General features: G+C 36.0%; 1 protein-coding gene across 1 annotated transcript in view; it reads left to right on the plus strand.

The window, feature by feature from the left end:
* Positions 1 to 414: 414 nt before the first annotated feature.
* The window catches only part of cnot6a (CCR4-NOT transcription complex, subunit 6a), a 32545-nt gene continuing 18861 nt past the window's right edge, over positions 415 to 14098 (plus strand). The window contains exon 1 of the mRNA XM_088603856.1: positions 415 to 567. The gene's annotated coding sequence lies outside the window, so the exon portion shown is untranslated. The remainder of the gene's footprint in view (positions 568 to 14098) is intronic.

Genomic DNA, 14098 nt, shown 5'->3' on the forward strand with positions numbered 1-14098 from the left:
ATAACTTGTTAATTGCTGTCTTCAATATGAAATGACCTGAAACTTTATTTGAACTTTTCTTGTTCGGAGAAGGGGGGATGCCCTTATCACTGTAACATCCCAAAAAATTATGTCAAAATGTCACCTGGGTTTTTTTGTGTAGGAAATGAGCACGGCGGTTATGTTTCTTCCCCTTACTAGATTTACCCTTATCTTAAGAGCGTAACTTAATTATTTTACAACAGAGTACACAATATGGAGTGTGCATTCAACAAATACTGAAATATTGTTTTTGCTTTCGGTTTTCACCGTCCCACAACTCCAGCCTTCCAGATCACAGAACTTACAGAAGAAGACCGTGTTGTTGTACCATCGCAAACGACCAACGGCGAGGCGGAGGAGGCGGTGCCAAAATGGTACTGTCCATGTTCTCCTCAGCCAATGGCTGGAAGTACGGTTATCACACACCAAAAATCTCACGGCCGCCATGATGCTTGTTTGCTTTCCGTGAGGCAGCTGCAGATACAGTGAGAGAGAAACAAAGAGAAAACAACACACTGGTCTTTACACATTGGTATGCGTTTTCAGGTAAAAAATATCACTTTTCTCCGATGTATAAATACATATATTAACATTTAATGTGTTTTTTAGACAGAGGTGCAAGGAAAACGTAACAATGAATAGATTTGTGCTGTCCAGGTGGCTAGTGTTGTTAGCGAGGCTTTATTATCGTGGAATACTCGTGTTCTAGAAGAGCAGGCAAGTGAGAGTGTTCTGATAACAAAATCCGAAACAAACGCGGTGGATTAGATCAGTATTAGGCTTTCTTGTATACGTTTTTGTTCTTGTTACATGTTCACGTCCTCAGTTCGTCGAGGTTGATGGTACCCCTTTTCTTACTAAAGTAGTTTAAACTTTTGTTTACTTTTGCTTCATTTAACCGTCTTGTAAGCATTTTTCACACCTTTAGAAATGGCAAACACCAGGAGTTTCTCTGAAGGCACTGCATCAGCGTTTTGGTTCGGAAATTGGAAGTTGAAGGGCTGTTTTGCTTTTAAAGTTCACATGCAGGCTGTGTGTGGTGTTTGTTGTGGCTTGTAGTTCATCGCGGTGAGTTTGATTTCTTTTCACCTACATTTTTTTCACCTGTTTCTGTACAACACAGCAAGTTCAGATAACAAATTTAACACCGACCGTGTATCGGGAATCGCGAATATAGTGCAAACAACGCACGGTTTAATCGTTTCCCCTATTGAGGCCTATCTCGGATTGAAGCCATTTAGATCTAAGCCGAGAAAAAGAAAGTCTTGTGATTGACAGCGCAGTGGCCCAATAATACTAAAGAAATTGTGCCTTGCTGGCTATAAACAAACATATGTTATTTAGAGATATAATTCACGAAAGGAGCCCGTCAAGCTTTAATTATTTTTTGTAGCTCCAATTATTTTTGTTTAATATTATCTTTTCTAAAATAACATACACCCCACTTGTTTTGAGTACTATTATTTTTTATTATCCTTGTTTATGTAACATAATTGGCAAAGAGTAGCATTGTTAAATCTGTACTAGATCCAGATAAACAGCAAGGATATGGTGATATCTGAGGAGAAAGTGTGTTTGAAAATAGTCAGTTCAAGTACAGATAACGCTCTGCACACGATCCAGTGTGATAAGGTATTTTAGAGTAAAAGTACATACTTTCGTAGCTTTTCAGTACCAGCACTTAAGCTCCGGTTTGGATTTTAGAAAATATAATAGGCAGTGGTCAGCATTTGATAATTCACTTAAACATTATTGTAAAGTGAGGATAATTGTCCACATAAGTGGACAGAAGTTACGGACTGTGCTGATTTATTGGTCATGGGTGAACTATAATCTTCATGTAATGTATAGTCATCGACAGTTTATGTAATTAGGCCCAGGTGGTAATTTAATTTGGTAGGGCAAGTTGTAATGTTTTGTCTGATGCAAGGGATCTCATACTATGCATAGTAATAACAAAAAGGGAATGAGAAGAAATTCAGCAGCAGAGCCCAGGAACAAGTCAAAGTATTTATTCACTGTTTATCATGATACTGGGATAATGGGAGAGAATGGGGTAAGCTTTTCATTAAGAATAGTAATTGTAATGCATGAGATCGGACGTGTTCACTAATGTCTGTTCTGTACATTTTAGTGATATTTTTCACAATTGTACCTGTTTATACATCTGGGCATTTTACCGAACAGTGAATGAATCAGTGAATCTCATCTGGAATATGAACCCATCACCCTCCATTGAGCCCAAAACTCTAATCATACCCCACACTGCTGCTTAACTAACTGCCTAGCTCTTACATAATTCCTGTCATAGAATAGATTCCTGTCTAGGAAGCGGAGGGGTAGCATGAAATAAATTCTTACTCAGTTGCCTATAGAAATAATTTCTTGCATGAAAATATTTTTTTGCGCAGTTTTATATTTTGTTCAAATATGACAAACCAATAATTTCAATCAGTTGAAGAAAATTGTTTGTTTGAGATGTTTGATGCAGATTTTTGGAATTTTTATTTTATCGTCCTTGTTTTTATTTTTAGGGTCATAATTTCTGAACCTCTAACTTGTGAGAGTTATGGCAGCCTCCCTTATTATGCAGACATCCTTGTAAAGAGAATGTTTTTTAAAGGTCTTCATTATCAAAAACTGTAAATGTCCTCAACAGATCTGTGAAGCCTTATGTTTATTTAAAAAAAAAACATCTTTTCTAATAAAAGGATCAGTTTAGTTTGTCTTCCAGAATTTGGACACTGTATTGTGTGCTATGAAGGGTCAAGTATGCTAACATGCTTGTTTTTCAAACATTACTGTTGATAGAAGTGCATATAAAATGTAGCTTTAGTTGTTTCAGAAAATGTTAGTTGATATTAAACACATTTGATAGGTGGCACACTGAGGCTATTTTACATTTTATTTTTTTTAATGGTTTTAACTGATGGTTTACGAAATCTCCAATAGGTAAAATGTTGTGGCTTAGCCTATATTTTCTCTATTGATAACCCTTAACAATATAAACTTTTTTATGGTTTTGAGACTCTTCACCACCATGGCATTTTTGTAAGAAACACCAAGTCTGAGAGCACATTTAGTAAAAGGAAGTGTAGGGAGTGTAATACACTTGCCTAAAGGTAATGGGTTTATTGTTGAGGTCGATTGTGGCCCGATAAAGGTGAGAAATAGCCTGCTGCACTAAATGCAAGCAGTGGAAGTATCCTTTATCAATGGTGGCCACCTAAGTTCATTGAGTGCTGACTTTATTTGCTATGTGAAAGCATGCATTTGGGGGTAAAACATGTTGAGTGGGACTTAGGTATGTTTTTAGCACTGAGAGCAGCTGTCATTTCAGTTTCATTAGTAATTGTTCATTTCAGATTAGAACAGAGAGAAGCATTTTGGCCGTTAACCAATTTATGATTATTCCATTTAGATTAAAAAAAAACTGTTGTGATGTAGCATGTTATTTCTTTTTTTTCCCAGGCTTAGTCAAAGTATTGCTGAATGGTTGAGGCTTGAAAAATTGACAAAGGTGATTTTATTTCTTATACATACAGATCTTGGATTCAGTGACAGCTTTAGTATTATGCTTCACAAGTTTGTGGAGTAGATAACATTTTCTTAATTTGTCATTCACTGCTTTGTGTTCATAGTGATCCTTGAGTTGTCCACAGATTAAAGCTCCTCTCCCCTTGACATCCCAGTAATGCATTTTTGTCTTATGTTCATCATGAGTAGAAGAAGCAAGGTTCTCTTTTCTAATGCATGTTAGTTGAAAATAATTAGAGGTGTAAATGAGGGTAAGCTGTTATTAATTTGTTTTCCTTTACATAGAATGAAAAAAGAAAAGGTGAAACTGTCCTGGGGACTTAGCACTATATCAAACACTGTTCACTAGAAGTCTAACTTTGCACTGTTCTTTTCAATTTTTGTCTGATGGTGAGAAGGAGCAGATACAGACTCTGGATGCTGAGTTAAAGAACACACCTGCAATTGTGAAGTTTATTTATACTTTGTAGGGGGCTGTCGTCACTTGGCCTAGCCTAGCATGCCCAAGAGAAATGATGTGGTGCTTCAAAAGAAAATGTAGAGGTAACATCTTCCTGTTTAATGGCTTAGAAAAGGGCTTTCAGTCCTAATTTTTTGTTTTGCACGTAGCAGAAATAAGTGATATGTGCTTGTGCAGAAGTTTGTATTTTCCTGGTAATGCCTTTAACATGTTATTAGCACCTAGGCTTAATTTTAAATGTAGAGCTACCTGTTCAATTTATTTAACTACAGAACTGTTTTTTCTTTTAACATTTTCAGTTATTATTCATTAATAAGAAGGTTCAGATATCCAGCAGCTGGATATTCAAGTATCATATGAATTTGAGTTATTTTCTTAAATAGGCCCTTTAGAGTTCATACTTAAGATGTATTAGAAGTCTTAGATCAGATAGGGGTTTGCCGAATCCAGTTATGCCAGAATTTTTCTTTAAGGCCCAACTCTGCACACACTAATTTCTCTTAAGTGCTCATTATCACACAGGTAGGCTTTGTTGTGCATCTGTCTGCCGACAGCTTTTGATTTCAAATTGTCAGGTTATTATTGGCCAGTTACAATTTGAATGTTAACTAAATTAATTCAATTTACAAGTTTTAAAAACCAGTATTGTTGTATACAATGTAACTGAACTGGAACTACCATTTGATCTTAAGAAGGAGATGCAAAATGTACTTTAGAACCAAAAAAAAAGAATACTTATTATTGAAATTATTCTGGTTACTCCAAATTTAGCACTGCCTAACACTGTAATGTAATGATAATAGTTGTTTCAGAAATTGTCTTCACTGAAACCTTTTAAAAACACTTGGGTCTGTCACACAACTAAAACATCTACATCCTTACGTACTGTACCAAAGGATGTAAGTTGTCTTTAAGTCCTTTCCTCTTACTTTTCTCTTTCTGTCATAAGTCATGTCAAAGCTCTCAAGAAAGTAACCATTTTCAGGAAAGCCAATTCTGAGATGTTTTCAACAAACATTGATAATCCTGTGGGTGCCCATTTCTAATGTGATTATTTATATTACATTTAGCAAAGAACTGATATAATAAAGAAACATCTGTATTGTGCTGAACAGAGCAGGTTGTGCTCAGTGCTGAAACAGGAAGTTTATCAGACATATTTCCTGTGCCCTTCTGGTAAACATGTATTAAGAATGAAATGTTTTGCCTCCAGAATATCAGTTTTTCTTCTCATTCCTCAGAGGATTTATCATTTTAAAATTTTGCTAGTGCATTAGTGCAGATGAGAGCTAAGTAACGAACAAAGGCTTCTGTCTGCAATGTAATCGGCTCTCAAAACCTCTGCAAAAGAAAACATCTCCTGCATGCCAAGAAGGAAGAATAACATAGATACTTAGCAAATGTATTTTCTTGACATGGATGTCAAAGGGAATTATTTTAATAATACGGCTATCTCCCTTTCTCCCTTTGGAACTTTTCTTCAGTTTTCGTCGCAAATGTAGTCTTAAGTGAAATGGTTTTGATTGATCTGAGTAATTGTGTTGAAAGAAAATGGTATTTACCTAATTTGGTCAAATAAGAAAACCAGAAATTAGAATTAGAAAAAAACTCCCTTCTATATCCTTAAATCTGAAGCTTTGTGTAGTTTACAATACCTAAAATCTGCAGAGGCTTGCTTTCTAACTGTCTCAATCAGTAAAGGCAGAAGGCTGGCAGAGCTGCCTGTTTTGGTACTTGTTCAATGGGAAAGAGTAACCAGAGGGCTTTATTTTTACTGGAATAGGCAGGTTTCTGTCTGGTTTCTGTCTCATTTTGCAGTACCTGTATAAAAGAGATATAAAAATCCCATAGTGTCTCAGGCCATTGGTGAACTTCTCATTGGCAGTCTCTTAGGACTTTCCTGCATCTATTAACTATCTTCATTCCATTTGGCTGCTGCGTTCAAAATTGAATTGCTTATATTCATAACAGTACATCTTGAAATCCGTTATTCTCAGTCTCTAGTTTATAAGGGATTGAGTTTTATTCACATTTTGCAGATGCAGTGCTTTTTTGTTCATTTATTGTGGCGAAAGGGTTAAGATTAGCTTATCAAAATGGCTGCTTCATCTCACTGCATTCCTCTGTTCTCTGGACTGAGCCACCTTTCAATAATTCATACACGTCTGCAAGTGCTAACTCACAGCCTGACCTCAAAGGAAACAATGTTATTATAACCATCACTTCAATAGTTACATATATGTTCATCCATTCCAAATACTAACATTTGTCTGTTGCACTAAAGACTAAATTAAACTTCAAAACAGGGCTTTCATGATAGTCTCAAAGGGCTTATCTTTGGAAATAAGTTTTAATTGTTTTAGGCAGTTAATAACAGGGGAAACATGGTTGTCGCTTTCTTTTTTGAGATAAAAAGGATTTTACCCCTTTGTTCTGTATTTTGCTTTAAAGGTTTAATAGTAACTAATATTCTTTTAGAAAGGGGTGGAAAAACTTAAATTCCAGTGCTTTTAACAAGTACAGAAAACTCCAGAGACTTTGATTGAAACTTCTAAGATTATTTGAACCTTTGAAACTTCAGTGTGCATTTTTCTTTATGCTGAAAATTGAACATCCGTTCTTATTTTTGCTCCTCAAATAAGCTTACATTACTATACTGTATGCCTAGGAAAAACAAAAAACTTATGAAGCACAGGGGTTAGCATTGGTGCCTCGCGGTGCTGGGGACCTGAGTTCAATTCTGTATCTAGGGTGCTGTCGGCGTGGGATTTGGTGTCCCATCCAAGTAATACCCTGCCTTGCACCCTTTTCTTGCTGGGATAGCTTCCAGCTCCCTGCTGACCCTGAATTGGAAGAAATGGCTGGAAAATGGATGGATGAATTTTGGGTTTGGTACTGTGTAGTTGCTACACTTAGTTTGTAGATGAAAGCACTTCTTTGCTTCTTCAACAATCTCCTTACTTGAACACTTCCCTTGTCTAACTATTACATTCAGATATGACATCCAGTGTCATGGCCTGCAAGCTAGAAGTTTGCAGAAGATAACAGCTTAAGAGGGAGGTTCTCTGCTACTGTAGCTTCTGTAGGAAAACGAGCATTTTCTTTCAAAAGTCTGTTTGTCACTTTTTTGTGTTTCTGTGAATGCTGTGTTGATATGTAGTTGCATTATTTAAATTTAATTTTGTGGAAAACATTTCTGCAATAAAGGGATTTATTTATTTATCTGCTCTGAGAGTATATGTACTTACATTACATTTTAATTCTGAAAACCATAATTGTTTTTCTAACAGTGTAGTGATTTTGTTAGGTAATTTTCTACTGTTAGGTTTTATAAGTATTTGTCCCTCTGAAAGCTTGCCTTTTATACCCAAAATGAAAGTACTCCCATTACACCTGCTGATCTAGCATGTGTTGCTTTTTTTCGGATAATTGGAAGGTTTCAGTTCTGCTAAATTTGGGTAAAAGATAGGGTAAGGGTATTTCTTTTGCAAAATTAATAATCAGCATGCGATGGATACTCTAGTAACGTCCCAAAGCTGTTTTACAAAGATGTCAAAACTAGAAAAATATCATTTTGATTACTTAATCTAAACTAGCACAAAACTAACTATGCTAGCATTTTTAGAGCTTATTTAGGTATTTGTCAGTGGTGATGTTTAAAGCTTTTCCACACAACAGTTCCACAAATAGTTTCCACCTGTGACTTTCTAAAATAATTTTAAAATAATGTTTCAGTCTGAAAGAATATTCTTTCGCTGTTACAGAACATCTCAGCTGTGTTGGTTTCATTTGTTCTTTGAGAGTGCTATTCAAGCATAAAAATGAGACTGGAAGTGGCATTTGTTTCTAAGTGGCAAGTTCTAGACTTGGTTTTCCTTTGTTTTTAAAGTTGAGAGAGAGCTCTATGAATTTTGTTTCCTTCAGAATGTATGCAAAGTGCACAAGGTATTGATTTTATAGCTTTGTCTGCTATACTGCCCTTCAGTCATGGTCTGATCAGCGTGATGCACTAAAAATAGAGATCTAGTGTAGATGCACTTATCAGGAAGGAGCGTTCCTTGGTGACTAGAATTGTCCGTCTGTTAAGAAAAGCTGCCTGGGATTAGATAGATGTCTGTTGTTGTGAGTGGAGCATGTGTTATCTCACTGGTGGGGCTTTTATTCCAGCCCTTTGCTGAGTGTGGATTCACAGTTCTCTTGCCTCTCCCGCCATGCAAAATGCTGCTCATTGCACAGTAGGGTGAGTGTGCTCCAGTAACGAAGCGCAGCAGCTCTGTGCGCATGGCTGCCGTGTTGGAAGATGGTTAGAAAACTTAAGGCCCACCCTAAACAAATGGCTGGCAAGTGCAGACTAACAGCTGTTTTCCTGCTGCTCTGCTTGAGTTGAGTGGCTTTGTCTCGGGAAAGGGATCACTTTTCTCACATAGCCTTGTGTGTTTTCTCTGCTGTGTCATTTTGATTAAGATACATTGCAGTTGGAACATCAGTTTATTAAACTTTGAAACTCTCAACTTGACATTGCTTGTATGGATGGTGTATTTTTAATAAAATGTGGAAGTGCTATATATTTAACCATACTTTTCCAGGCCTCCTCTGATGTGATGGTATACTCAAGAGTTTTTGAGATGGAGCTTATCATTAAAACTAGTCTATAATGTAGTTAGTCAATCAAGGAAGGCAGCAGTTTGTGTTCAATATTATTCTAATAAAGGATTTCAATTTCTATGTCTTTAAAGGAAAAAGATCAGCTCCACTCTTACAGCAATGTTTGATAAAAGTTTTTGGAACCTTTAATTCACTTACATTGCTTTATAATGATGTGTCTGTGTGGTGTGAGGAAAAATAGTCTTCATAAATGCTAAATGTCAATAGTAGTGTAGCAGAGCTAATTTTTTCTGCTTCTTCATGTGCCCCAACACGATGATCATTGTGCATGAAGAAAATTCTCAACACACTTTTAAATGTAAATATGTTGGCAGTTCAGACACAAACAAAGGCACCTTCATGCTGTATTTTCTTCCAAGGGAGGCAGTTGTGGTCTGAAGTTTAATTGGCTGCAGGGAAAAAAATGAAAACCAGTGGAATCTGTCATGAGAGCCACCAGTACATACCAGGACTTTGTATTGCACTTTCCCTCAAAGCCATTGTAAATGTGGAAGACCGTGTCACTGGGGGCAGAACATTCACGACAAGGTCAAGGTCAAGACTGCCATACTCTGAATGCAATTTTTCCTGAATGTGAAAATAAGCAAGTGATTACCAAATGATAGGCTTGCTCCTTTTTGACATTTTTGTTGTTGCACACAAAATGCTTTTTGAGCTTTATAGTTTTATTGAAGCAACATTTGACTCCTGCCTGTAGGCACCTATGGAGAATTTTACAGGATGGAGAACAAATTGGGTTTGTGGTTTGTTTTAGTCTCGTGCAGCAGAGTAGATTGTTTACTGTTGTTGTTCCTGTCTGTGATACTTTGAAGCAGATGGAATGCTTAGTAGCATTTTAGGGAGCTCATAATGGAAAATATCAGATTTTGCTTTCTGATAAAATACAAATTCAGTAGTTGTTGCACTTCCTATTTACATGTTGCTCTGATTAAGAGAAAAATCAACAGCTAGTAGTTCTATACTGACACTGTATGAGGTCTTTCAAGGATGGCCAAATTCTTGTGAGGAATAGATGGAGCACGTGTGTGAGTTTGCAGACAGCTGGATTTAGATGATTGAGATTTCTTCCAGTGGCACCTTAAACGTCAGTAACTCTCAGAGGAGAACAGATTCTCTTTGGAAGACAGCTGAGAAATAACTTGTCTTCTAATCCACTGTTTCCAGCTGTGAAAATGTAGTGTAATAACTGGTGTCTGCCATAGCATTCAGAGGCATGGCAGTCAGATGCAAGGCCCTGGTTACACATGTTGCTGGAAGAAATGGAAACAATCCTTAATGCCTAACAAAGTTATTCCAAGTGTTTTTAAGGCCTTAATTAGGCACACCTCAACTACAGTGAAACAAACCGTGGGTTAAAAGATCATATATCTGCCCTTGTGCAGCCTACAATGGAGTGGTGTTTCAGGCAGTTTCCACCCTGTAGAACAGGCTCAAACCAGATTCTTACTGAGTTTAGAACTAAAAATACACACAGTGCTGTGTACACAGAGGCCTGGGAACGGAAGAGGCTGTTTTATATTTGGTTAGCTAGCCATTCCTTCTCCTTCAGAGAGGTGTTAACTTGTTGGCACACCACAGCTCTGCTGGCATTAAAGACACCACCTGGGAGACTGACCAGGAATGAGAGTCATTTATAACCAGCGTGTGTTAAACCAGAGTACCTGTCATGTATTTTAGCCAGTCTTCTTGCTTCCTGTAAAAAGCTGTGTGTGCAGCACTGGTATATGGGATATGACAGCAGTGACTATCCCTGCTGAGACTTTTAACAGAGTGCACCCTCAGACAGACCTTGCAAAGAGGAGAGTTGAGTATTGTGATGCTGGCCTGAAGGCTCATTGAGAATGGAAATGTGGAGCTGTCTTATTTTTTTTTTACACAGGCTAGCTTACATGTCCAACTTAATCTGTTTTTCCTGGATGATGGTGGTCATTTGGCTTAAAGCTTTCATTCAATAAAAAATAAGTACATACACCCCCTTAGAAAAGGATCAGTTAAAATGCTGAAGCCTGAAACTGGTGGAATAATAAAAATAGTAAAAGCCTTAACATTAGAGAAACAATGTGGCAGATGTAGAATTAAAAAGAACATTGCTTGTAACATTGTTGGGTATGTTTAATAAATGTTATGTTTTAATATCAAGTAATTTGTAACACTGGTAGGAATCCGAAGCTGATGAGCGTGCCCACCTGAAATGGAAAGTAGAACAATTGGTTGGTGTTACTAGTAGGCTTTATGGGCTGTAATTATTAGTATTCCTAATTTCCATAAGAGCCCACACTGTAATAAACAGCCGGGGCTGCAAGCACAGGGTTCTCAGCTTATGAAGTTCCTTTATTTGCAAGTATAATAAAATCAACCTATGTAGATGAAGTGTTGCTGTATAAACAATTACAACATCCTCAGAATACAATGTAGTGTATACTGTACTCTTAAGGAAGATGGCCTATTTTGCCTAAAATAAATTTGTTTATTACCTTGAATGGAATGTATGCTAAAATCTGAATTTGATGCACTCAATTCCATTCATACACCCTCACCTATATTCACTCTTTTGATTTCAAAATGAGGAAACATGAAAGAGTAAGTTTGTATTCCCAGTAAAATGAAACCCTCCATGGTTTGTGTTCTGTAAATCAAAGATCATGTGCAAAGGTACTAATTTACTATAGGCTTGTTCTCGTTATTTAATTACTGCATGATGTTTTATTTCAAGAAACTGAAAGATGTATATTCATACCTCATTCATACCCTGTTCAATTTGTTAAATTTGTTTGAACTATTAGTTATGTAGCTTCACTCATGTCATACATTTCATGAAAACCCTGTTAGTAGGGTTGGGTACCGCTTCTGGAAAACGTATTGCGGTATGCCGTGAACTATTTTGCATGTTTATATATGGAGACTCTCTCATAATTTGATTTCATGATTAGTAAAGCATATTGAGGTGAATACAAAATAAAGTAACGAAGATGTTTTTTTTTTTTAATTGGAACCAAAGAACTGAAAATAACACTGAACAGTGTAACAGAACAGTTTAACAACATGCAGATTTTTGTCAATCATTAAATTATTAAATCAGGTGCTTGCAAGTTTAACATTTTTTCTTTACAATAAGTAAAGTTGGCATTTACAACCTTGTGAAACATGCTTAGCATGTTTGATTGCCCTTGGCTATTTCATCTAAAACTTCAAGGAATCCTCAATACTTGCTTAAAACATTGCTGAGACAAGACATTCTATATTGTCTTAAACTTAAGACAGTCTTACCTACAATAAATCAAAGCATGTCTAATGGTAGTAATGGAATTAAAAACATGATCAAGACTAGAAATCTTTCCCGACTAGAGTTAGTTAATTCAGAAAAACTAGAAAAAACAGTACGTTCAATGGGTCATGGGAAAATAAGTATGTAACATTTACCAATGTCAACGGTGATCAACCCTCAATAAAACAACAACTGTACTCAGTGGATTTGTAAAGGAGTATTTGATGATAATTTTCTCGGATTCTCCGTTAAAAATGTTTTGATTGGGAATGCCAGTATCAATGAAAATCAAGGTCGTTCTGAACTAATCAGCTGTTATCATTTCTGCGTGATTTCCGAAATCACGTCATATTTCTAATCTTATAGGCCAATGATATGCAAGAAATACCTTTAGTGTGACTTTTTTACTCACCCTTTTAAAGTTTACAACATTTTTATTGCAGTTACTTTGTTCTGTGAATCAACTTTGTTTTTATGAATGTAAGCAGTAGAAAATCTTTGTAAAAATTGGAAAAACAAAACTGCTGCCAGAAATTACTGAGCATACGGTATGTACTGCGTTACTAAAGAACCAGTTTACCAGTATACCGGTTTTACCATGCACCTCTACATATTAGTGTACTATTTTAAATATTTTTCCAAATGTTTTTATTTCCAAAACTCCCCGTGAAGTGATGTTAAAAGGTGATGCATTTTTATCAGTCAAGCTAGGAACTTATTTTTCACCTGAGAGCCATTTTTTGTTCTTTTTGAAGGCTCAAATATTTTCCTATATTTTAGGCCTAACATTTTTGCTATACCTTTTATAATCATTTTTCTATGTAATAATAGCATTTTTCAAAGAAATGCAGATGTCTATTGTCTTGCATCACTGAACAGTAATTATAAGAGCTGGGATGATGTCCAGTGCATGTTTATGCTTCTGGACTGCACCTCTCATGAAAACATTATATGCAGTTTTGTTCTCATTTGTTGAGCTGGTCACTTTTTAGGGTTTTCCCTTGAGGTGTTCTGCACAAATATTTTTATTTGATTTTATTGTGTAAATCTGTTAATTTTATTTTATGTTATTTATAAATACTGAAATAAACCACTCTGACGTGGTTTTCTTCGTAATAGCATTTAATAATAAAAATGCAAATATTTACGTTAACAGAAGTAGACACCTAGAAAGACGATGGGAAGCTTTTTGTAAATGGTGTCCTGAAATAGTTGTATAGTGTATAATTGGGATGCTAATATTTTTTTGAACGTAAAGACTCTGTCTTGTATCAGAAATAGCAGGCATTTGTCTTTCTACTTGAAGGCTGTGAGAGAAATAGTAGTATGTGAATGCATGCTTTAATGCATGTACTCAAGTGCCAGAGAGAACATCAATATATCGAAATAATCAGAAGGACCTGGGTCACTTGGTTAATTATTCCTGCTCTAATTGTGGCCTGCAACTTAACTTTTCTTTTGGCCTTGCATATTTTTGGGTCACTTAATATTTGGAATCCATTTAAAACAGGTTTTTTTTTTAAAGGGAGGTGTGGCAGTCAGAAGTGATTGAGAGCTCCACTGAATGAACGGTTTTGAGTATACATTTTTTTTTAAGTGGAAGGTTATTTTTAAAGCTTCTGTTGCATGGCAATCAGCTTTTGGTAGAATCGAAGAGATTGCAGTAGTTGATTGGCTTATTGCCTTCCTGCACAGTGCATCACAGCTGTCTGGAAAGTGTTCTTGGAAGTCATTAGGGTCTCCTTAGTTACAAGAAGAGGAGAGCAGTGGAAATTGCAGGCCTGGTGCTTTTTCACAGGTTCAGGTTTGTCACTGAAGACCAATATCTGAAATTTGCACAGGTCTGCAGCTGTCTTTTTTTTCCATGTGTAGCTTAACTTTGAAACATAATTGCATTAGCAGTTACAATAGTTACAAAGGTTCTTGCGGCACTTAATATAGCCTAACATTAAAGAGTATTTTTAAAATTTAAACCTTATGTCACAATTGACATGAGCATGTTTTATTATTTTGAATTAAATATATTATTTTGAATTACTTATAAATAATTATTTATCAAATTGCTTTCCCTTCTGATTACTTTTAGGTCTTTCAAATGAAATTTTGGTACATTGTGAATGTTTTAATTGCTTATATTAACTAATGTGTTC

The sequence above is a fragment of the Lepisosteus platostomus genome, chromosome 13 (assembly GCF_059453375.1).
Source record: "Lepisosteus platostomus isolate fLepPlt1 chromosome 13, fLepPlt1.hap1, whole genome shotgun sequence".
NCBI lineage: Eukaryota > Metazoa > Chordata > Actinopteri > Semionotiformes > Lepisosteidae > Lepisosteus > Lepisosteus platostomus.